Source organism: Nerophis ophidion, linkage group LG08, assembly GCF_033978795.1.
Source record: "Nerophis ophidion isolate RoL-2023_Sa linkage group LG08, RoL_Noph_v1.0, whole genome shotgun sequence".
NCBI lineage: Eukaryota > Metazoa > Chordata > Actinopteri > Syngnathiformes > Syngnathidae > Nerophis > Nerophis ophidion.
Window position 1 is genome coordinate 56071442 of NC_084618.1, and position 24669 is coordinate 56096110.

Consider the following 24669-nt stretch of genomic DNA (forward strand, 5'->3'; position numbering starts at 1 on the left):
TGACCACAAAAAGTTTTGGCAAACCATAAAAAGCTTCTTTAAATCATGTGACAACAAATGACTTTCCAAGTCCTTTAATTACTTAATCTGTAACTTTGTCTGATAAAGACAACTATATCAAATTGTTTTAATGAGTATTTTGTTTCTGCCGGACGCTTGTTTGAGTCATTGACTCCTTAGTTGGCAAATGTTGGTTTAAGTCAGGGGTCGGCAACCTGCGGCACCGGAGCCGCATGCAGCTCTTTAGTGTCGCCCTAGTGGCTCTCTGGAGCTTTTTCAAAAATATATGAAAAATGGAAATAGGGAAAAAAACATATTTTTTGTTTTAATTTGGTTTCTGTAGGAGGACAAACATGACATAAACCTCCCTAATTGTTATAAAGCACACTATTTATATTAAACATGCGTCACTGATTCGAGTATTTGGCGAGCGCCGTTTTGTCCTACTAACTTTGGCAGTCCTTGAACTCACCCTAGTTTGTTTACATGCATAACTTTCTCCGACTTTCTCAGACGTGATTTATGCCACTTATTTTTCTGTCTGACTTTGTCCACCAAACTTATAACGTTGCGCATGAATGCACAAAGGTGAGTTTTGTTGATTTTATTGACTTATGTAGAGTGCTCATCAGACATATTGGTCACTGCTTGACTGTAAGCTAATCGATGCTAAGATGCTATTTAAGCTAGCTGTATGTACATATTGCATCATTATACCTCATTTGTAGCTATATTTGAGCTCATTTAGTTTCCTTTAAGTCCTCATAATTCAATTTATATCTCATGACATACTTTAGAAATACAATAGGGTAATACGACTTTTAAATTTTTGCGGCTCAGGACAGATTTGTTTTTGTATTTTTGGTCCAATATGGCTCTTTCAACATTTTGGGTTGCCGACCCCTGGTTTAACTAATGTTAATACAACAAATTCACCACAGGCTGTAAAAAGACGCAGAAACTGCACTTTTGACTTCACACCTGTATCAGTATCTGATGTAAACAATGCACTAAAGAGCCTGGACACAACTAAAGTGGCAGGACTTGACCAAATTGAACCCTTTTTCTTAAAATTGGCTGCTGATTTTGTTGCTGAGCCTCTCTCGCATATTTTTAACCTAAGTCTAACAATTAAAAGCATTCCAAAAATCTGGAAATGGGACTTTGTTTTTCCCCAGCTGAAAAGGGATGGACCCACAAATATAAATAATTACAGACCAATTTCTAAATTATGCATCTTAGCAAAATTGTTTGAGATGATCATCAGTAACCAGCTAAAGGATTTTTTTAGAATCAAAAAATATCTTATCTCCATTTCAATCTGGTTTTAGAAAACAGCCTAGCACTGTTACAGCTGCTCTTAAGTTCCTCAATGATTTAATCGAGGCTGTAGACGGCAATACATATTGTGTCGCCCTATTTAATGGTTCGTCAAAAGCATTCGACACAGTAGACCACAGTGTTAGGAAAACGCATGGCTGCCGTTTTGTTACCCCAAGATGCAAGAAACAGGAGGAGGAGGAGCATTTACGATGACTTTAATCATCATCAAACAGAAAAATGAAGCAATGTTGCAAACAGAAGTTCCAAACAGTGTGTTATCTTCGAGCACTGAGGAGTGCTCGAGTGAAAACATAAATAGACATATGTTGATTGGCAGCAGGTGTGGACCGGCTGCCAATCAACGTCAGGTGAGGAGAAAACAGTGCTTCGTGGAACAAACAGGAAATTCAATCAAATAAGAGCAGTGACGGGAAGTAAATACAAAAACAAGGAAAAACAACAGAAATGAAGTGACCGATCGTCACAGGACGCCCCCCCAAGGAACAGATTCCAGATGTTCCCTTGAAACACGTACGGAAAAAAGTCCAAAAGTTAAGGGAGGGCGGAGGGAGGACTTGCCGGAGGGTCGCCAGACCAAGTGTCCCCGCAGCCAGCGAGTGAGAGTCAGGTGACGACGACGGGTTGAACGCCACTGCAACTGGCGAGGCGGGCGACCACGGAGCAGCCACATCAGTGGCTGACGAGGAGAAGGTCCATAACACGGCCGCACCTTTCACCGACGAGGAGGAGGTTGCGCAGCCAGCTGCAACGATGATGACGACACCGTCGTGGGAGGAGCCGTCGACCATGATGACGACAATGAAGATAGCGGCGCCCTGCGAAAGCCCGCCAGAGATGATGTCGTGGGTGGATCTGCTGCTGACCTGGAAGATGGCGGTGTCGTGCGGATTCCCACCGGTGATGAGGGAGATGGCGGCGCTGTGCGAAAGCCCGCCAGAGACGATGATGTCTCCGTGGAAGGAGACGATGGCGGGGATGACAGCGGCGTCTGCTTGGCAGCATCGCAGCGGGTAGTAGCCCCCCCTCCACTAGGGGCATACCAGACGCCGTCCACCACTGGGCGGAGGAGTTCCTGTCTGCCGATGTCCCCTGGTGCTTAAACCAGGGACGGGTGGAAGGGAGCCAGATGGAGGGAAAAGGACACGGCCCTCGCAGAGTCCCAGCATGAGAACTGAAGGGACATCACAGTGGGCTCTACTGGAGCCTTCACCGGACTGGCAGGACGAGCGAGTGCTAGCAGGAAGAGCAGCCATGGTGCAGCTGCTGGAAACTGCCTAGGAGCAGGAACAGGTGCTGGGGTTCCAGCCGGTGTTGGGCGTTGTGGCGCCGCGACTGGCGTAAGACGCGGGGCTGTGATCGACGTGTGACGCGGTGTGGGAACCAGTGGTCGGCGCGCCGGCACAGGTGATTGCCGTGGAGCCGGGAGAGGAAGCACAGCAGGCGACGGGGAAGATGGCGGCGGTACTCGCGCCGGTCGGAGATCTGTAACCGGCGGCCGAGCCGGAAGGAGGGAATGCGGCGGTGGCCGCGCCGGTCGGAGAGCCGGATCTAGTGGCCGAGCTGGGAGAAGAGAAGGCGGCGGTGTCCGCGCCGGTTGGAGAACCGGAACCGGCGGTCGAGGCAGAGGGAGAAGGTTCGAGCCTGCTGTGGGCTGGGACCACACAAACCTGATCTTTAAGTCTTTCAAGAATTGTGCGGTCCAGAACGTCGGCTGTGCATCACCGACAGGGGTTCTCGCGAGGTAACAGTCTGGCTCGAAGATACTGTTAGGAAAGCACATGGCTGCCGTTCTGTTACCCCAAGATGCAAGAACCAGGAAGAGGATGAGCAGGTAAAAGGACTTTAATTATCATCACACAGAAAAATGAAGCAGTCTTGCAAACAGAAGTTCCAACAAGGGTGTGCTCGATTGAAAACATAAATAGACATATGTTGATTGGCAGCAGGTGTGGACCGGCTGCCAATCAACGGCAGGTAAGGAGAAAACAGTGCTCCGCGGAACAAACAGGAAATTTAACAAAATAAGAGCAGTGACGGGAAGTAAATACAAAAACAAGGAAAACCAACAGAAATGAAGTGACCGATTGTCACACACAGTCGTTAATTCAAGCCTTCCATCATGTTGGATTATCTAAAAATGCAGCTGCTTGGTTCACAGACTATCTTTCCAGCAGAACACAACCTGTATAGGTGACTGGGACGACCTCTTTATTACTGGAAATTACCAAAGGAGTTCCACAAGGCTCAGTGCTGGGGCCTAGGGCTGGGCGATATATCGATATACGGTACAAATCGTGGGTTTGTCTCTGTGCGATATAGAAAATGACTACATCGTAATATTCGAGTAGACGTTCTCACGTACTTGTTTTTAGCTGCGGGCGTACACTTCAGGCTCTCCTCGCTCTTTCCTGTGTCTCCTTCTCAGAGACAGGCAGGCGCACATTCTTACATACGTCACATACTGTCACGTCATTCGTCACATACGTACACGCCCTTGCCCAGCAGAGAGGTAGCGGCGTGGCTAACGTTTGCTGTGATGCTAGTGGGTTGTTGCGAGAGAAAGAAGGTGCGAATCTCATAACAAATGAAAGAAGAATTAATTCCCAAGAAAAACAGCAGTCCATCGTCTGGCGGTGGTTCGACTTCAAGTGGGAATATGTCAAATAGACAAATTTAATTTGTCAAGTGTGGGGCACAAGCGTTGCTACCAAAAGTAGCATTACTGCTAATATGTAGCATGCTTTGAAAAGTCACCTGCTAATAACTTTAATAAATACAGTTTTGGTAAACTGACTTAGTTGTGATTTCCTTCTCCACATGAAAGTTTAAAAGTAGCATATATTAGTGCAGTATGAACAAGAATGTTTTAATGTAGACACATAAAATCACCATACTGCTGTGATTTTATGTATCCAGTGTTCATTCAAGGCCAAGGCAAAATACCGAGAAATATATCGCATATCGCGATATGGCCTAAAAATATAGAGGTATTAAAAAAAAGGCAATATCGCCCAGCCCTACTGGGGCCCATTTCATTTTCAAACTACATAAGTAATCTTTGCGATAATTTGTCAAATGCAATGTACCATTTTATGCAGACAACACCATTATTTATTGCTGTTCAACCTCCATTACTCAGGCTTTTAAGTTTTTACAAGCTGATTTTGATGTCATCCAGGTTCGCTTATTTAAACTTAAATTGGTTTTTAAATACAGATGAAAGCAAGGTAATGGTTTTCTCTAATTCTAAGGTGTTACTGGAAAATATTCCAAATATTGTAACATCAAATGGAAACCCTATAGAGCAGGTCTTAAATTACAAGTACTTGGGTTTTACTCTTGATCAGGAGCTTTCATTTAAAGACCATTTTAACAACTTGGTCTCTGAGCTTAGGGTAAAGCTTGGTTTATTTTTAAGGAAATAAAACTGCTTCTCTCTTAAAGTCAGAAAGACATTCGTGACAGCGACTATCTTGCTCGTAATTGATTATGGAGAAGTGCTTTATTTTAATGCTTCATCCAAATGCCTCCAGTCCTTGGACACTGTTTTTCACTCAGCAATAAGATTTGTTACTGGCTTTCGTAGTCTCACCCACCACTGTCAACTCTATATGAAGTCAGACTTCTCTTCATTGAGTGCACGCAGATACACACATTGACTGACTATCATTTATAAGGCTCTTTTAGGTTTAATGCCTCCATACTTGTGTACTTTGTTACAAAGAAAAAGCAGCTCTTACGCATTACATTGTAACAATTTCTATGTTTTAACTGTTCCCCATGTACGAACTGAATTTGGCAAAAGAGCTTTTGGCATTGCTGCTCCTATGGCATGTGATGCATTGCAGACAAAACTGAAACTCACTGAACTACTTCCATTTGAAGCCTTCAATTCTGTCCGGAGGGACAGACAGCGAGAGACGTTTGCACAGTACCTGTGTTTTCAAAAGGTGTAAATCTTTATTGTTTTACAGTTCTCTTTTTTGTATTTTAAAACGTTTGTCTTAACGTATTACTGTTTTGAAACTGCTCTGTGACATGTGCTGTTGACCTCTTGGCCAGGTCACCCTTGTCAAAGAGATCTTGATCTCAATGGGTTTCTTATCTGGTTAAATAAATGTTCTATAGCGGGATTGAATTCTCAAGATCCTTATGTGATCAATAACTTTGTCTTGGGTCTATTGTCATTCTGATGACAGAGGAATAATGATCCCTTCACCTGGGGGCGCCCATTACTCATGTAATCATTCTCCCTGCTGTCAGATAACACACAGGATACATTCTATAGTCAGATACAGTGTCAACAAGCCACCTAAAAGTCAATGATGACTGGATTTGATGAAAGTCAAGACCACGATACACTTTGTGTTTGTCATGTGGGTGACGGGTGTCTGGCTTCACCAGCCGCATCCTTACTTTACCCGATGCACAAGCATGTCCATAAACGTTTACAATGACCATGTGTTGACCACAGATACACTTGAAAAGGAAGCCCTGTGATGTTTCTCCTGTATACTGTATACACACACACACACACACACACACACACACACACACACACACACACACACACACACACACACACACACAGTACAAAGACATGCTGTGTGTCTTGTATCAATCATCTTATTAAGTCGAATATAAGATTGAATCATGATATATTTTGAATATCAGTCAAACCATACTTCATATTTTATATCATATTGTCTGCTTCTTTGATCACCAAACCAAACCAATCTCTTGTTATTTTAACGTTTTAAGTGAAGCTGTTGGATGGACTGTTATCCTATCAATAGAGAAGAGTATACTGTGAATAATAGAGGGAGATCATCGCTTATAAATTGTAATGCAGGGGTTCCTCAATGATCAATCTTGGGGCAAATGTTATTTTGTATGTACATCAACAATCCTCTCGGAGTCTGCAAAGAAGTTGACATTCAGACATACATTGACGATGCACTTCTAAAGTGCTCTCTTCAGCTCTCAAACACTGGCTCAATATACACTATATTGCCAAAAGTATTTGGCCACCCATCCAAATGATCAGAATCAGGTGTCCTAATCACTTGGCCCGGCCACAGGTGTATAGAATCAAGCACTTAGGCATGGAGTCTGTTACTACGAACATTTGTGAAAGAATGGGCCGCTCTCAGGAGCTCAGTGATTTCTAGCGTGGAACTGTCATAGGGTGCCACCTGTGCAATAAATCCAGTCGTGAAATTTCCTCGTTTCTAAATATTCCAAAGTCAACTGTCGGCTTTATTATAAGAAAAATGAAGAGTTTGGGAGTAACAGCAACTCAGCCATGAAGTGGTAGGCCACAAAAACTGACAAGAGAGGGGCCAGCGGATGCCGAAGCGCATAGTGCAAAGAGGTTGTCGACTTTCTGCACAGTCAGTTGCTACAGAGCTACAAACTTCCTGTGACCTTCCAATTAGCCCACGCACAAAACACAGAGAGCTTCATGGAATGGGTTTCCATGGCCGAACAGCTGTGTCTAAGCCATACATCACCAAGTCCAATGCAAAGCGTGGGATGCAGTGGTGTAAAGCATGTCACCACTGGACTCTAGAGTAGTGGAGACGCCTACTCTGGCGAGCTAATGGACGAGTCTGGATGTAGAGGTTTCCAGGAGAACGGTACATTTTGGACTGCATTGTGCCAAGTTTGAAATTTGGTGGAGGAGGAATTATATGGTGTAGGGTGTTTTTTCCAGGAGTTGGGCTTGGCCCCTTCGTTCCAGTGAAATAAACTTTGAATGCTCCAGGATACTAAAACATTTTGGACAATTCCATGCTCCCAAGCTTGTGGGATCAGTTTGGAGCGGGCCCCTTCCTCTTCCAACATGACTCTGCACCAGTGCACAAAGCAAGGTCTATAAAGACATGAATAATAGAGTCTGATGTGGATGAACTTGACTGGCTTGCACATAGTTCTGACCTGAACCCGATAGAAAACCTTTGGGATGAATTAGAACAGGGACTGAGAGCCAGGCCTTCTCGATCAAGATCAGTGTGTGACGTCACCAATATGCTTTTGGAAGAATGGTGGAAAATTCCTATAAACACACTCCGCAACCTTGTGGACAGCCTTACCAGAAGAGTTGAAGCTTTATTAGCTGCAAAAGGTGGACCGACATCATATTGGACCCCAAGGGTTAGGAATGGGATGGCATTTCAAGTTAATTTGTGAGTCAAGGCAGGTGGCCAAATACTTTTGGCAATATAGTGTATCTTGCCTCATTAAACAGGCAAAAAACGATCGGCATGAACTATTTCTCAATCTAATGTATTCTATAGAGGGGAAGAAGTAAAGGTTGAGTCAATGAGGTTAAATACTCGGTGTGTCTTTAAATTCAGCACGCTCTCCTTCAAAGGTCATATTAAAATGTCTAAAATTTTCAAATAAAATCGACAGAATTTATCATAAATAATGAGACATCTGACAGAAAAAAATATATAGGTAATTTTTAATCAAACATCTTAGCACTTCAGTAATTTCAATTAAAAATATTATAATCTGAGTGTTTGGTTTTGTCCTAATGTGCCATATAATTTTGCATTATTTTGTAATCCTTGCACTTTAGTACTTTTCCATCAGCCTTATGCACTTTACTTACAATAGCCACCTAATTCCTGATCAATCGTAAGATGAGGAGATGCAGGAAACTACTGTGCTGTGAGTTTCCATCTTTTTGTTATAGCTGAGTATGTGTTTTATAGTACAGTTTATGATGTCTGATATGGCTGTTTTTTGATTTTTGTATACATGTTTTGTTGTGTTGTACAATCAACTTCGCCAGATGAAAATTAGCCTGCGGCTTACGATCTGCTGCCTACACTTACTGTACTTTTTTGTATTTCAATGTGCATTGTCCTATGAAATAAATACGGATGCAATAAAGCATGGGTGTCCTAACCTTTTCCACCGAGTACCGCATACACACAAATGTATACCATTTGTAAAATGAAGTTGCAACCCATAGCTTAATATACAGTATGCTAATATATCAGAACAAAACCTCCACACCTTAGCTCAGGGATATTCAAATACATTTTTGTATGGCATGTACCCAGAAAGCTAAGAAACCGGCTGGCCATTGGGAAAAAAAGCAACTAAGAATGAAAAAGAAAAAAAGTAAGCGAGAGCCAACATGCTTGCACTAGACACAGAACTTCTCTTGTAGATGATCAATAGACGAAGCAGCATAGTGCATAAGAAGTAAGGGCAAATTAAAACGAACAGACATCGTCAGGGAGACAGGTGTTGACACCTGTGCACGAGACGAGGAAGTGAATAAACATAAGTCCAAAACAGTCACCAGAACGTGACACCTTCACTTGTATTCTTATTTTGTATATGCCGGACACCCAGCGTCCTCTAAAGTAGACATTTGATTTTGGTCTATTCGTTTTTTCAGAGTTACAGGAGCACTTGAGGGATGAAGAACCTTTTGCAAATACGTGTCTCTCATAAGTTTTGGAATTGAACTTGTTGAATAGTCTACATGAAGAAAAAGAGAGGACCTAAAATTGAACCTTGAGGAACACCGCTAGTATAACTAAAGAAGTTGAACAAATGACTAGTTACATAGTTGTTAGTTACATAAATCCAAACTACAAGAAAAAATGTTCACTGCCTAAAAGGAGAGGACTTAAAGGTATGCCTTGAGGAATGCCTCAGTTGTGTAAATAACACATTTGGACCGCAGTGTTTGCTAGTAAGGTTACAATGTCAATGCAAGGATCTGCCAATGTGTGTTCCAACAGAAACCAGAATTTTAGGTCTTGGCTGCAAAATTGTTTTTTCTCCCAAGTTTTGAACTGAAGTAAGGAATGATGTCATTTCTGGGCCAGTTGAATAGCCCTGCCTTATCTTTTGTTTAAGGGGACAGTGAGTGTACTCTAACATAACATACAGTATCTGTCAGCTTGACACAAGCAAAGCTGAAACTCATGACCCCAGGATGCAGAGACGACAGGCGCAACACAGGTCAAAATGTATCTAATGAGAGAAAATGCACCTCGGAGAACTTATGTAGCTAGAAAGTGCACAAAAAAGGTCAACACTTGTTTGGTTAAGTATCAGTAGGTAGCAGGTGTGTCCTGATTGCCAATCAGGGCCAGGTGAGGGAAGCAGCGCTCAAGCCAGAAATGAAATGGCAGGAAATGAATGCACACAGGAAATGGAAATAAGAGTACTGGAACAAAAATGAACACCACGTCCAAAACTGTCATGGAGGGACAATATGTCAGGAATGAATTTGTTTTATTTTTAACAAAATGCTGAAAGCCGAATAGTAAAAAAACAAAATGTGGACTAAAAATGGCCCCTCTACTGCACTTTGTACACGTCTAGAACAAAATAAGGACATGATTGGGCAGCTTTTGTGAAGGGAATTATATTTATATAGCACTTTTTCTCTAGTGACTCAAAGCGCTTTACATAGTGAAACCCAATATCATTTTTTTTTACATTTAAACCAGTGTGGGTCACACTGGGAGCAGGTGGGTAAAGTATCTTGCTCAAGGACACAACAGCAGTGACTAGGATGGCGGAAGCGGGTATCGAACTTGCAACCCTCAAGTTGCTGGCACGGCCACTCTGCCAACCGAGCTATACCGCCCCTTGTGATTTATTATAGGATGAAACTAAAAATATTCAAATATAGTTTTATATTCTTCTAATTTTACTCTAGCTTGGATTCCAATAAAAGCATATAAAATATACTTAGAGCGCTTTTTCCGCAATCCTCAAACATTAAAATAACCAAAGACATGGTAAGGCCTTAAAATAACAGCAAATTGCATGCAAAAATTTAAAAAAATATTTCAAAATTAATCAGAGCCACCGTCTTTGTGAATGTAGATGGTAAATGGTAAATGGGTTGTACTTGTATAGCGCTTTTTCTACCCCTTTTTAAGGAGCCCAAAGCGCTTTGACAGTATTTCCAAATTTGCCTATTCACACACACATTCACACACTTATGGAAGATTAGATCTGCACTGCATCATGTCATATTTTTTCTGGTAGTGTAGCCCAATAAATGAACTATATGCAAATGTGACTACACTAATCAGATTCAGACGCTAGGTGGGCATGTTGACTTATATATTGCTATACAGCTCATGTTTTAATAGACCCATACTTCATTTCCAAACAAGTGAGTCATTATCTGCGGGCCACCGAAACCAAACTATTTCTATTTTTCTGCTTTGTCATCATATTTGAGCAAATACACTGAAAGACAATAATGTCATGACGTCATCAGAAGATCATAGCACAAATATTAGGGTTACAAAAATACAAATACAACCTTGCAACAAACAGTCTTCTCTCCGGACAAGTTCATATTTTCAAAGTTGTCATTGATTTTGTTCATCCAGTCTGTCAGCCAAATAAATAGCAGCTGGCTTCACATCTGACAAGTGTGTGCCCATGTTAATGACTTCACCTCGCGTTAAATACCTGTACCCAGGCAATTAGGCACACATGGAAGACATTTTGCCACAAGTGCTGGCGGCTGCATGCGATCTGTGAGTGAATAATGAAGAGGAACACAATCACAATAGAAAGTGGAACCACATGACATGCAAGGCTTTCAATGTGACATCCCTTGGCAATCTCTCTGTTTGTAAATATTCCTAAAATTTGAATTTAGTCCTTTATGCGGTTTAATCCATCTTTGTTAATCTGAGAAAAAATGAAATGCAATCTGCAGGGGAGTTGCGAGATAGAACATTTCATATGCCATAATTGCAAACGATAATATGTACTTTAAAAATTGCATGGATATTTCAGAAAGGTTTTGGTTCAAGCATGGGATTTAATTTTATGGGTGTTCTGATCCAATATCGATATCGGTCTAACATCAGAAAAAAGTAATCGAATGATATCGGCAGTCCTGGATTATGTTTACCTTTGCAAAGCGGGACAGTCGGTAAACATGTACAGTAAATGTCCACGATAAGCACATGAGGTTCGTCTTTTCTTGTATTTTGGTGAAGTCATTTACAAAAGGTAAACATAGTGGGACCCATGTGACCCCTGAAGAATATGCTTTTTCAGTATCATGCAGTGGGGCTTCACGGTGGAAGAGGGGTTAGTGCGTCTGCCTCACAATACGAATGTCTTGGGTTCAATCCCGGGCCCGGGATCCTTCTGTGTGGAGTTTGCATGTCCTCCCCGTGAACGCGTGGGTTCCCTCTGGGTACTCCGGCTTCCTCCCACCTCCAAAGACATGCACCTGGGGATAGGTTGATTGGCAACACTAAATTGGCCCTAGTGTGTGAATGTGAGTGTGAATGTTGTCCGTCTATCTGTGTTGGCCCTGCGACTAGGTGGCGACTTGTCCAAGGTGTACACCGCCTTCCGCCCGATAGTAGCTGAGATAGGCACCCGAAAGGGAATAAGCGGCAGAAAATGGATGCATGGAGTATCGTGCTTCAAACCCCACTTCGAAAAGCTACAAACATGCTCATAGTAGCCATCATTTAGATAAATAAAAATTAACACAAATGGATTCATTAATTTTTGTTTTAAAGTTAAAGTTAAAGTATCGCTAATAGTCACACACACACACACACACACACACTAGGTGTGGTGAAATTGCTCTCTGCATTTGACCCATCGCCTTGTTCCACCTGCTGGGGCGTGGGGAGAGCAGTGAGTAGCAGCGGTGCCTGGGCTCGGGAATCATTTTGGTGATTTTGTAGGTTAAATTAAGTATTTAATATATTATGCTACTGAGTTAAAGTTGCTGATCATTTTTTTGTGAGCTTATTTTATAATTCAGTATCAAATGGTTCAAATTAGTCAAAAACTGTACACAGTTCAAATAAGTATATATATTTTTTTAATTTCAGGCAAATCGATCGCATCTTAAATGTCCTCTGTTACAGACTAAAACCAGTCTGTTAATAGAATTATTGTTTGTTGTATGTTGATCTTTGTTTTTCATTTTTCTTGCTAAAATGGTGTACTTGCAATAAATTTTATAGACAAATGATACTCTTTACAATTGGGTTAAGGTGGCGAAACCTTTTTTCCTTGGGGGTGTAACAGAAAATGGAGAAGCACTGTGTTGGGTTCGAGGCATCGCACAGCTGCCAGGGTTGTGTTCTCAGCAATGCAGAAAACCAAGGAAGCAGCAAGTAAAAATCTGTTGTAATTCCACGAGGCAAAGCAGAAAATACAAAAAATTAGATGACATAGCGTGGAACCAAAGCAGACAAACAGTCACCGAGGGCGAACAGCTTGAAAGTATTTAAACGTGGAACAAAACAAGAAAATGTAATTGTTGGGAGAAGCAAACATTAACCCAGCGACTAAGGCAGGGTGACCTAAGAATATAAAGGAGAGTGATTGACTAAGGGGACTGGTGGGGCTACGATTCCTACACTAAATATAGGTGTGTCCAGTCAGTGGCCAAAGCAACAAGAAAAGTAAACTTAGGTAGAGGTGCACTGAGGACAAAACACAACACTAAACTACATGCGACCAAAGGGTTGTACTTGTATAGCGATTTTCTACCTTCAAGGTACTCAAAGCGCTTTGACACTATTTCCACATTCACCCATTCACACACACATTCACACACTCATGGCAGGAGCTGCCATGGAAGGCCCTAACCACGACACATCAGGAGCAAGGGTGAAGTGTCTTGCTCAAGGACACATCGGACATGAAGAGGTTGGTACTAGGTGGGGATTTGACCAGGAACCCTCGGGTTACTGGTACGGCCACTCTCTAAACCGTGCCACGGCGTCATTGATAATCAAAACACAACACAAGACAGGACCCGGGACATCGGGTCATGACACACTGCCTTAAATGAGAAATATTGCAGTCAAAAACATAACATGTGTCAACACAAACAAGTACCAAATAATCAGTGATGGGAAAGTCACTTGGAAAATGTGGAAAACTAAACTATAAATTAATCATAATTAAATATAACTAAGCTACAGAGAAAGCTATTCCCAGAGAATTGTACTGAAGTGAGTTAATTAACTCATTATATTTTACATATGGTGAATGTTTATATTCAATTTGGGGAAAGCAAACCAAAAAAGTTTTATTAAACAGTGTTATTTAAGTGTAATCACAGAAATATGTAAAGCCCCTTAGTATGATGTTCGCAGGTGGATTGGATCACTTCTCGTAAGAAAAGAAGCTCTAATTGTAACTTCGGAATGCAAAAGTGATAACCATATCCTTGAGAAAACACTACCTGTCTAGCTCAACGCCAGTGACTTAAAGCAGACACTTACACATGAACATCTCATATTATGGTCAGGATGCGCTCTCCTGACTTAGCACACACACCCAGAGACAGAAAGGAGGAATATAAAAACTGATGGTATGGCTTCTCCAGGTAGGACTCCTGCATTCTTTTACTGGAGTTCCTCCAGGTACTGCAGACCTGTTTAATGATGCTCGCTTGTAATAAGGCAACTTTTTGTTCAGCAACGCGTCTCCAACGTTTCTTTTGATCCTGCCGACTTCGGAATGCAAAAGTGATAACCATATCCTTGAGAAAAGACTACCTGTCTAGCTCAACGCCAATGACTTAAAGCAGACACTTACACATGAACATCTCCTATTATGGTCAGGATGCGCTCTCCTGACTTAGCACACACACCCAGAGACAGAAAGGAGCAATATAAAAACTGATGGTATGGCTTCTCCAGGTAGGACTCCTCCATTCTTTTATCGGAGTTCCTCCAGGTACTGCAGACCTGTTTAATGATGCTCGCTTGTAATAAGGCAACCTTTTGTTCAGCAAAGCGTCTCCGACGTTTCTTTTGATCTAGCCGCACTGCTGTGTTGCCCTCCTGCCCGGTAGAGGGTGACAAACCAGAAATACGCTTCAGGAGCAAGCTACATTACAAGCTACAAATCAAAGTTACATTTAACGGCATTTATAATTATGAGCCCACATTGTACAATATCAATGTCAATGTAACTGAGAGTGTACAAATGGACCCAATAAGACTCCTTTACTATTACCTATCCGTCATTTAGCTGTGGACACTCTAAAACTACCTCTAAAGGGTGTTTCCCCCCTTCCACCCCCATAATGTAGGAATTTATTTAGTTTACCTTTTCTTTGGCCCACACCTATAATGTTATTCATTTTCTCTACCTGCAGTAAAAAAAACAGCATCAGTCTGTATTGTGACAAAAAAAACAAAAAACAATGACTTTGGTGTTGTTTGGGAACAGTTGATAATGGTTATGTTCAGTAAAACTTTTCATAACACATTGATGTGTGTTGGATGTCTTAAATGATGAGAGCAGTAATTAATTTTTGGTTTGCATAGTAAACAACTAAAAACTAAGGTTTTGGGCATTGTTTTCTCTCAGTGCATATATGTGCCCAAATGTGGCCAAGGACATGCATATTGTGGGATTCCTGCACGTCGTCTTCTTTTACTAAAGGAAAAATCTAATCCGTGGGAGAGAATCTCCCTGCTATTTTTAAGTATGTTTCTTTTTTTTTTTTTTTTGAGTGGTCAGCTTGAAGCGTCCCTCTGTCTCTGACTCCCAAATTGTCGTCAAGTGACATGAGTGCGTGTCTGTTATGACTTTACTTACTAGTTTTGATGACCAGCCTTATCTTTCCTGTGATTGACCAGTCTGTAATGTTTCGCTCTAACCTTAGCCAATTATGACTCATCATACAAACACCAACCAATCATCATGGATTTTCTCCCTATGGAGGATGTTCTCATTCATCCAGGTCATTGCATTTTCCCCATATTTTTTGAGGGCCTGGACTCACAGTCCATTTTTTTTCTCTTTGTAGTTTGTAGCTATGTAGTGAAGGCGCGCGCTACATGGGTCTACAAGTAGCTAACCTACAGGAAAAGCTACTCATTAAAAAGTAGCTAAGCTCCAGGAAAAGGTACTCGTTAAAATGTAGCTAAGCTGCCGCCAAGCTACTGGAAAATGTAGTTAAGCTACGTTAGCTACATGTAGCTTGCTACTGCCCATCACTGCAAATACTTATAGTTGCACATTACTGACATAAACAAAGTCTCCAAACACATTCAAAAGTATCCAGCAACAACTTACAGCAGGGGTCCCCAACATTTTTGACTCAGGGGCCCGCAATGGGTTAAAAACATTTGGCCGGACGCCAGGCTGTATAAATATATATATCTATATATATATATATATATATATATATGAGATGGTTTCCTGTGGACGGGACTCTCACTGCTGTCTTGGAGCCACTATGGATTGAACTTTCACAGTATCATGTTAGACCCGCTCGACATCCATTGCTTTCGGTCCCCTAGAGGGGGGGGGTTGCCCACATCTGAGGTCCTCTCCAAGGTTTCTCATAGTCAGCATTGTCGCTGGCGTCCCACTGAATGTGAATTCTCCCTGCCCACTGGGTGTGAGTTTTCCTTGCCCTTTTGTGGGTTCTTCCGAGGATGTTGTAGTCGTAATGATTTGTGCAGTCCTTTGAGACATTTGTGATTTGGGGCTATATAAATAAACATTGATTGATTGATTGATTGATATATATATAGATATATATATATATATATATATATATATATAGATATATATATATGTAGATATATATATATATATATATATATATATATATACTGTAAATTCCTTGTACACTTATTGACTGAGGCGCAATGATGTCACGTTATCGTTGAGGAAAAGGCGAAAATATGATTTGCCTAAGCGGCTAGGAGACTCCGAGAGTAAGAAGCGGTAGAAAATGGTAGAAGGGAGAGATTTTGAAAATTAATAATAAAATAAAAAAAAAAAAAAAATATATATATATATATATATATATATATATATATTTTTTTTTTTTAAATTTGGGACTCCCTGCTGGCCGGATTTTGGGGACCCCTGACTTACAGCATCAGGAGTTAAAAATATTGAAATATTGTGACCACTAGATGTCTCTGAAAAAAAATGACCACTCCACTTAAAAAGCGTAATCTTGTTATAATCATATTTATCATAAGGTTAATGCAGGGTTGTCCGAAATATGGCTCGGGGGCCATTTACGGCCCACAGCTTGAGTTCTGTTGGCCAGCAACATATCAGTAAAGAAATCCATACAGAAAAACAACAATAAAATAAATTAAAATTGTCAGAACTGTGCCTTGGATTTATTTTGCTTCTTCGATGCAGAGGATAATTTGCACCAGCCAGGCATGTATTCAGGTACATGATTAAATTTATTTACACACTAAACACAAAAAAAGGCAAAACAAAGGGCGCTCAGAAGGAGGTATAATTCTAGGCTACAAAATACAAACAGGAAACAAAATTACTTGCACGATGGCATGAATTAACTATAAACAAAAACAGCATGATGGCATGGCTATAAACAACTAAAACAAAAGACTTACTGTGACCAAAAACAAGTGGCATGAAAAGCAAGGAGCGTGGCAGGTGATGGAGGGCATGGAGCATGAGCAGCATAGGTAGGTGGGCATGTACAGCAGAAAGCAAATAGCAAAGTTCCCAGGACGAGGACGGAAACAGAATGGTATAAATAGCAGCTATGATGATTAGAAACAGGTGTGGGACTGAGGGCTGGGCGTAACTTAGAGACCAGGTGGAAACTAATGGGTTACTATGGAAACAAACACAACCAGGAAGTTTAAAACGGGAAACAAGAGTCCAAAAACAAAACAAACATGATCAAACTTAAAACTGAATTGCAGGCATGACAAAAATATGTATCAAAATGACCCCGGCATACTTTGACTTTTCAATATATGGCCTTGGTGGAAAAAGTTTGAGGAGCACTGGGTTAAGATTTTTCATAATTTCCATTGTTCTTTAAGTAATTTCACTTGATCAAACCTTTTCCAGTAGTTCGAACTACAAAATAGTCAGTATCGCCCTATACTCAAGGCTGTTATATATAATAATATATATTATATATATATATTATACTGATAGTGTATCGGAGTTCAACTCATTCATTATTTTCTCTATTTGGCAATCAGAAAAACTTGAAAGTCAACCAGACTTGCGTCGAAGTGACGAAAATGTTATTGATGCTTAGTGGTGTTCTATGTTTGCTAGCGAGGTTTAAATGTCAATGCAAGGATCTGTCAATGTGTGTTCCGACAAAAACAGGAATTTTAGGAATTGGCTGCAAAAATGTTTGTCTCCCAAGTTTAGAATTGAAGTCAGGGGCCGGAATGATGTAATTTCCGGGCCAGATTTGGCCCCCGGACCGCCAGTTGAATAGCCCTGCCTTATCTTTTCTTTAAGGGGACAGTTACTGTACTCTAAAATTATGTACAGTATCTGTCAGGTTGACACAAGCAAAGCTGGAATTTGTGACCCCAGGATGCAGAGACGACAGGCGCAACACAGGTAACAATGTATCTAATGAGAGCAAGTGCAGCTAGGAGAACTTATGTAGCTAGGAAGTGCACAAAAAAGGTCAACGCTTTTTCGGTTAAGTATCAGTAGGTAGCAGGTGTGTCCTGATTGTCAATCAGGGCCAGGTGAGGGAGGTAGCACAAAAAAATCACCACGTCCAAAACTGTCATGGAGGCACAATATTTCAGGAATGCATTTGTTTTATTATTCACAAAATGCAGACAGCCGAGTTGTAAAAAAAAACAACATAGTTTGGACTAAAAATGTCCCCTCTACTGCACTTTTGTACACGCCTGGCATAAAATAAGGACATGATTGGGCAGCTTTTGTGACTTATTATAGGGCGAAGCTCACATATTCTCAAACAATATATGAACATGTTTGTTAGTTTTGTATTATTCTAATTTTACCATAGCTTGGATTCCAATATTCTTATCAGTATATTGCACAGTACAGTACATATTCCGTACAATTGACCACTAAATGGTAACACCCAAACATGTTTTTCAGCTTGTTTAAGTCGGGGTCCACGTTAATCCATTCATGGTAGATTCATATGGAATGCTTAGTGGTGGGCTGAGTACAACAGAAGGGGAAACTAATGATGTCACAGGCTCATACAATGTGTCTCTTTTAAAGGCCTACTGCAACCCACTACTACCGACCACGCAGTCTGATAGTTTATTTATCAACGGTGAAATATTAACATTGCAACACATGCCAATGCGACCTTTTTAGTTTACTAAATTGCAATTTTAAATTTCCCGCGAAGTATCCTGTTGAAAATGTCGCGGAATGATGACGCGTATGATGACGTGTGCGCTTGACGTCACCGGTTGTAGCGGACATGTTCTTCCAGTACCGCTCACGGCTAAAAGTCGTCTGCTTTAATCGCATAATTACACAATATTCTGGACATCTGTGTTGCTGAATATTTTGCAATTTGTTCAAATAATAATTTAGACGTCAAAGAAGAAAGATGTAGGTGGGAAGCGGTGTATTGCGGCTGCCTTTAGCAACACAAACACAGCCGGTGTTTCCTTGTTTACATTCCTGAAGGTGAAGCTTTACTATGGAACAGAGCGGTCAAGCGAACATGGTTCCTGACCACATGTCAACCGGCAATTTTCGGTGAGAAAATTGTGGTAATAAATCTGCTCTTATCGTAGACATGAGCGGAGCTTGTGTCCTCCTGCAGCTGTGGACTCTCTTACCTCCTCCTATCGGAGACACTGGCGGTCACCACACGCGTGGCCACACCCCTCCGACTTTCAGGTACCATATAATCTCACTAAAACACTAGTAACACAACAAGCAGATAAGGGATTTTCCAGAATTATCCTAGTAAATGTGTCTAATAATATCTGAATCGCTCTCACTGCCCTCGCTTTTTTTTCTTTTTTCTAATCCTTCACTCTCACTATCCTCATCCACAAATCTTTCATCCTCGCTCAGATTAATGGGGAAATCGTCACTTTCTCGGTCCGAATCGCTCTTGCTGCTGGTGGCTATGATTATAAACAATGTGAGCATGTGAGGAGCTCCACACCTGTGACATCACGCGCATATCGTCTGCTACTTCCGGTACAGGCAAGGCTTTTTCATTAGCGACCAAACGTTGCGAACTTTATCGTCGATGTTCTCTACTAAATCCTTTCAGCAAAAATATGGCAATATCGCGAAATGATCAAGTATGACACATAGAATGGACCTGCTATCCCCGTTTAAATAAGAAAATCTCATTTCAGTAGGCCTTTAAGACTGGAAAATAAACACAGGAGTTTTACATTTTAAACATTTTTAAAGTTTTATAGATAATATAAAATGTCATTAAAACATAATTTGGGTTTAACAATTTGGTGGTCAATTGTCATTATAATGAACAATACAATGTCTTTTGTTCTCATATTATTAATAGTACTGCATACAGTACATACAGTACATACAGTACATAGCCAATGACTTTGCTCAAATTTTCATGTCGTCGAAGCTTTATTTTGGAAAGCCATAAAAGCGTATTTAGTCTTGGCTAGTTCTCCACAGGCAGCAAGTTATATGTCTCTCCCCCTCCTCACATCCCATTTCCCCTGCTCTGCAACACACCACCACCTCACCTTTCTTTGTGTTATTAAGTCTGCCAGACGCTACTTCATCTGGCAGGTTGTGCGCTTTCGACAATATTCATAATCGCTGAAGCATACTTGTTTCCTTTCTTGCGCCGCACTCATTATTCCTGCAATATTTTGCAGCACTTAAGTGACACATGACGTTCACCTGCGGCTAATTACGCTGTTTGTTATGCCGGTCGGCCACCTAAGTGGTCTGTGGGACACGTGTGTACTCTGCAAAAATATATATATATTCACATTTAAACGTGTGTTTACCTATTTGACTGGCATTTACTGGAGTATAATTGGAACTTCATTTGGACGCCAGTTGTGTTTCTAACGCGTATGGAGATGATGGATTTGTACAATGCAGGAGTTCTCTGTTGATTGACGTCATTTTCGCCCTAGTCTGACTACTATTAATAACCACACAGTGTGTGGCGGCAGTGTGAGCGTTTCAGATGTAATTAGACACATTTACTAAGATAATTCTGGAAGATCCCTTATCTGCTTAGTTTTAATAGTGTTTTAGTGAGATTGTAAAGATTGTAAAGACATACCTCGAGGTCGGATGGCTGCGGTGAACACGAAGTGTCTCAGAGAGAAGCTGAGGAGCCAAGCTCACAGCTGCCGCAGGACGACGAATAATCAAATGATGTCTCCGGTAAGATATGTATCCCAATTTCACCATCCAAAAAGATGTTGGTTGACGTAGTGAAAACATGTTCGCTTGACCGCTCCGCTTCACAACAAACAAAGAAACACCGGCTGTGTCTCGGTGCTAAAGACAGCTGCAATCCACCGCTTTCCACCAACAGCATTGTTCTTTATAGTCTCCATTATTAAATGAACAAATTGCAAAAGACTCAGCAACACAGATGCCCGGAATACTGTGTAATTATGCGATTAAAGCAGACGACTTTTAGCCGCTAGTGGTGCAGCACTAATATTTCCTGACGGTCATCATTCCGCGACGTTTTCAACAAGAAACTCGCGGGAAATTTAAAACGGCAATTTAGTAAACTAAAAAGGACGTATTGGCATGTGTTGCAATGTTAAGATTTCATCATTGATATATAAACTATCAGACTGAGTGGTCGGTAGTAGTGGGTTTCAGTAGGCCTTTAAAGTAATTTTTTGTTACTTGCCGTTATCTGACTAGCGTGCACTTCAATTCGGCTTCAGCTTTTCAGCATTCATATGCAGTTTCTAGTTTAATTTAATATAAGTTAAAGTACCCATGATTGTCACACACACACTAGGTGAGGCAATATTATTCTCCGCATTTGACCCATCACTCTTGATACCCCCCCGGGAGGTGAGGGGAGCAGTGAGCAGCAGCTGTAGCCACGCCCGGTATTTATTTTTGGTGATTCAACCCCCAATTTCAACCCGTTGATGCTGTGTGTGAAGCAGGGAGGTAACGGATCCCATTTTTATAGTCTTTGGTATGACCTACAATGTTACAGAGCAAACAATTTCAAGTGTTAAATAAGTACAACATTTTTTTCTTCCAGGCATCATGCGCATGTCTTTGAAACCGATATACTTCACGTATGGTGGCGCTGGTAGCCTGGCAAACCTCCATTTTGCTCCACGAGGTTGCAGCATTTCTCTCATACAGTTGTTTTGGGGTTTCCGAGGGATTTTTTAGCATTTGCAGCATTTTTATTTTGCGTTCATTTTTTTTCATCTTATAGTGTTTATACAGTTGTGGCATTTTTATTTTACATTCATTATTGATCTTATAGTGTTTATACAGTTGCAGCATTTAAATTTTGCTTACATTTAGGATCTTATAGTTTTTATACAGTTGCAGCATTTTTATTTTGCATTCATTTTTGATCTTATAGTGTCTATACAGTTGCGACATTTTTATTTTGCATTCGTTTTTGATCTTACAGTGTTTATACAGTTGCAGCATTTTTATTTTACATTCATTTTTTAACTTATAGTATTAATACAGTTGCAGGATTTTTATTTTGCATTCATTTTTGATCTTATAGTGTTTATAAAGTTGCAGCATTTATATTTTGCATACATTTGGGATCTTATAGTTTTTATACAGTTGCAGCATTTTTATTTTGCATTCATTTTTGATCTTATAGTGTTTATACGGTTGCAGCATTTTTATTTTGCATTCATTTTTGATCTATAGTGTTTATACAGTTGCAGCATTTTTATTTTGCATTCATTTTTGATCTTATAGTGTTTATACCGTTGCAGCATTTTTATATTGCATATATTTTGGATCTTATAGTTTTTATAAAGTTGCAGCATTTTAATTTGGCATTCATTTTTGATCTTATAGTGTTTATACAGTTGCAGCATTTTTATTTTGCATTCATTTTTGATCTTATAGTATTAATACAGTTGCAGCATTTTTATTTTGCATTCATTTTTATCTTATAGTGTTTATACAGACAGTTGCAGCATTTTTATTTTGCATTAATTTTTGATCTTATAGTGTTTATACAATTGCAGCATTTTTATTTTGCATTAATTTTTGATCTCATAGTATTAATACAGTTGCAGCATTTTTATTTTGCATTCATTTTTGATCTTATAGTGTTTATACAATTGCAGCATTTTTATTTTGCATTAATTGTTGATCTTATAGTATTAATACAGTTGCAGCATTTTTATTTTGCATTAATTTTTTATCTTATAGTGTTTATACCGTTGCAGCATTTTTATTTTGCATTCATTTTCGATCTGATAGTGTTTATACAGTGGCAGCATTTTTATTTTGCATTCATTTTTGATCTTATAGTGTTTATACAATCGCAGCATTTTTATTTTGCATTCATTTTTGACTTATAGTGTTCATACAGTTGCAGCATTTTTATTTTAAATTAATTTTTGATCTTATAGTGTTTATACAATTGCAGCATTTTTATTTTGCATTCATTTTTGATCTTATAGTGTTTATACAGTTGCAGAATTTTTATTTTGCATTCGTTTTTGATCTTATAGTGTGGTCATCCCGGGACCCCGGGGCTTTATACAGTTGCAGCATTTTTATCTGGTGGTCATTTCCCATTGCATGTGTTTCATGTTGTTTATGTGTATTTGGGTTCACATCTTTTAGCACATATTATGTTTTTTTTTTCAAAATAAAAATGCCTCAATATGTGTTTATTTGACATTTGACCACAAGGTCGCTGTTTTGGCATCAAGCCTATTGATTGAATGCCAGCATTGTTGTGGTTCAGCTTCTGCTAAACAAATTCCCACAGTATGATGATGTCACAGCCGCCTGGTTTGACTGAAGTGAAACAAGGCACAAAGATGAGGTTTTCTTAAAGCAATATTGTTAATAAAGCCAAAGTAATGACTCGTGGTTCAGTGGTTGTTCTCGCTCCTGTGACTCCAGGTGTTTGTTAATGTCATATCAGCATCTGCGTGATAAAACGTAGAAATTATATCTCGGGTGTAGTTGAATTGGGCTGCTTGACAATGAGTTATTATGTTATTGAAGTTGGCTCGTACGTCATGCTTGCAGCCCATTATTGCCGAGGTCTGCTATCAGCATCACACATCTTCTGCTCCCCTTTTTCTCGGCCTTTATTTGCATAAACTGGTCACTGTTTTGAGAAAAATGTTGATCATAAATGATGCTCGGATAAACTGGAGCCTTGCCTATCTGCTTCAATTTTCCTTTTTGAAGTTTTTGTTTAACCGCAATGCCTCGGACTGTTATTGTTGTCCTCGCAAAGCCTGCAGTCAGCACTCTGACTGCTGCGATTCCCAGCCAATCTTCAGCTTGTTAAAAAAAAAAAAAAAAAAAAGTTTTGAGAAAGCAAAGTGATTCTGAACAATATGCAGTAAAATCGGGTCGAGTAGTTCAGGTCATGGGCCAAATCAGTGCTTCCAATCTTGAAATGAATATAGTAGAAATGTCAGCTCAGATTGAATTGCTTTAGATTGATTAAAGAAAAATGTCATGACCTCGTCAAAATTGAAGAAACACTATTTTTGGCTCAAATTAAGAGTTTTTAATGCAAGGCCAATCCTGGCTAATTTGGGGCCCTGAGCAAAATTTTATTTTGAACCCATATTATGCACAATCTATTTTGTTCACGTTTCTTCGAATCCATCCATTTTCTACCGTTTGTTCCTTGGAGCCTATCTCAGCTACATTCAGACGGAAGTCGGTGTACACCCTGGACACATCGCCACCTCATCGCAGGGCCAACACAGATAGACAGACAACATTCACACTCACATTCACACACTAGAACCAATTTTAGTGTTGCCAATCAACCTATCCCCAGGTGCATGTCTTTGGAAGTGGGAGGAAGCCGGAGTACCCGGAGGGAACCCACACAGACAGATCCCAGAATTAAACCCAGAAACTTGGTATTGTGAGTCACACGTACTAAAGCCTGTTCCACCGTGCTGCTCTGTAAAAAAATAAAAAAATAAAAAAATAATATATGTGTATATATATATATATATATATATATATATATATATATATATATATATATATATATATATATATATATATATATATATATATATATAATGGATACGATTTTATATAGCGCTTTTATTAGATACTCAAAGCGCTCACAGAGAAGTGTGAACCCATCTGTCATTCACACTTGGTGGTGGTAAGCTACATTTGTAGCCACAGCTGCCCTGGGGTAGACTGACGGAAGCGAGGCTGCCAGTTTGCGCCTACGGCCCCTCCGACCACCACTTATCATTCATTCATCATTCATTCACCATTGTGAGCGGCACAGGGGGCAAAGGGTGACGTGTCCTGCTCAAGGACACACCGGCAGCGATTTGGATGTCAAGAGGCGGGGAGTGAACCTGCAACCCT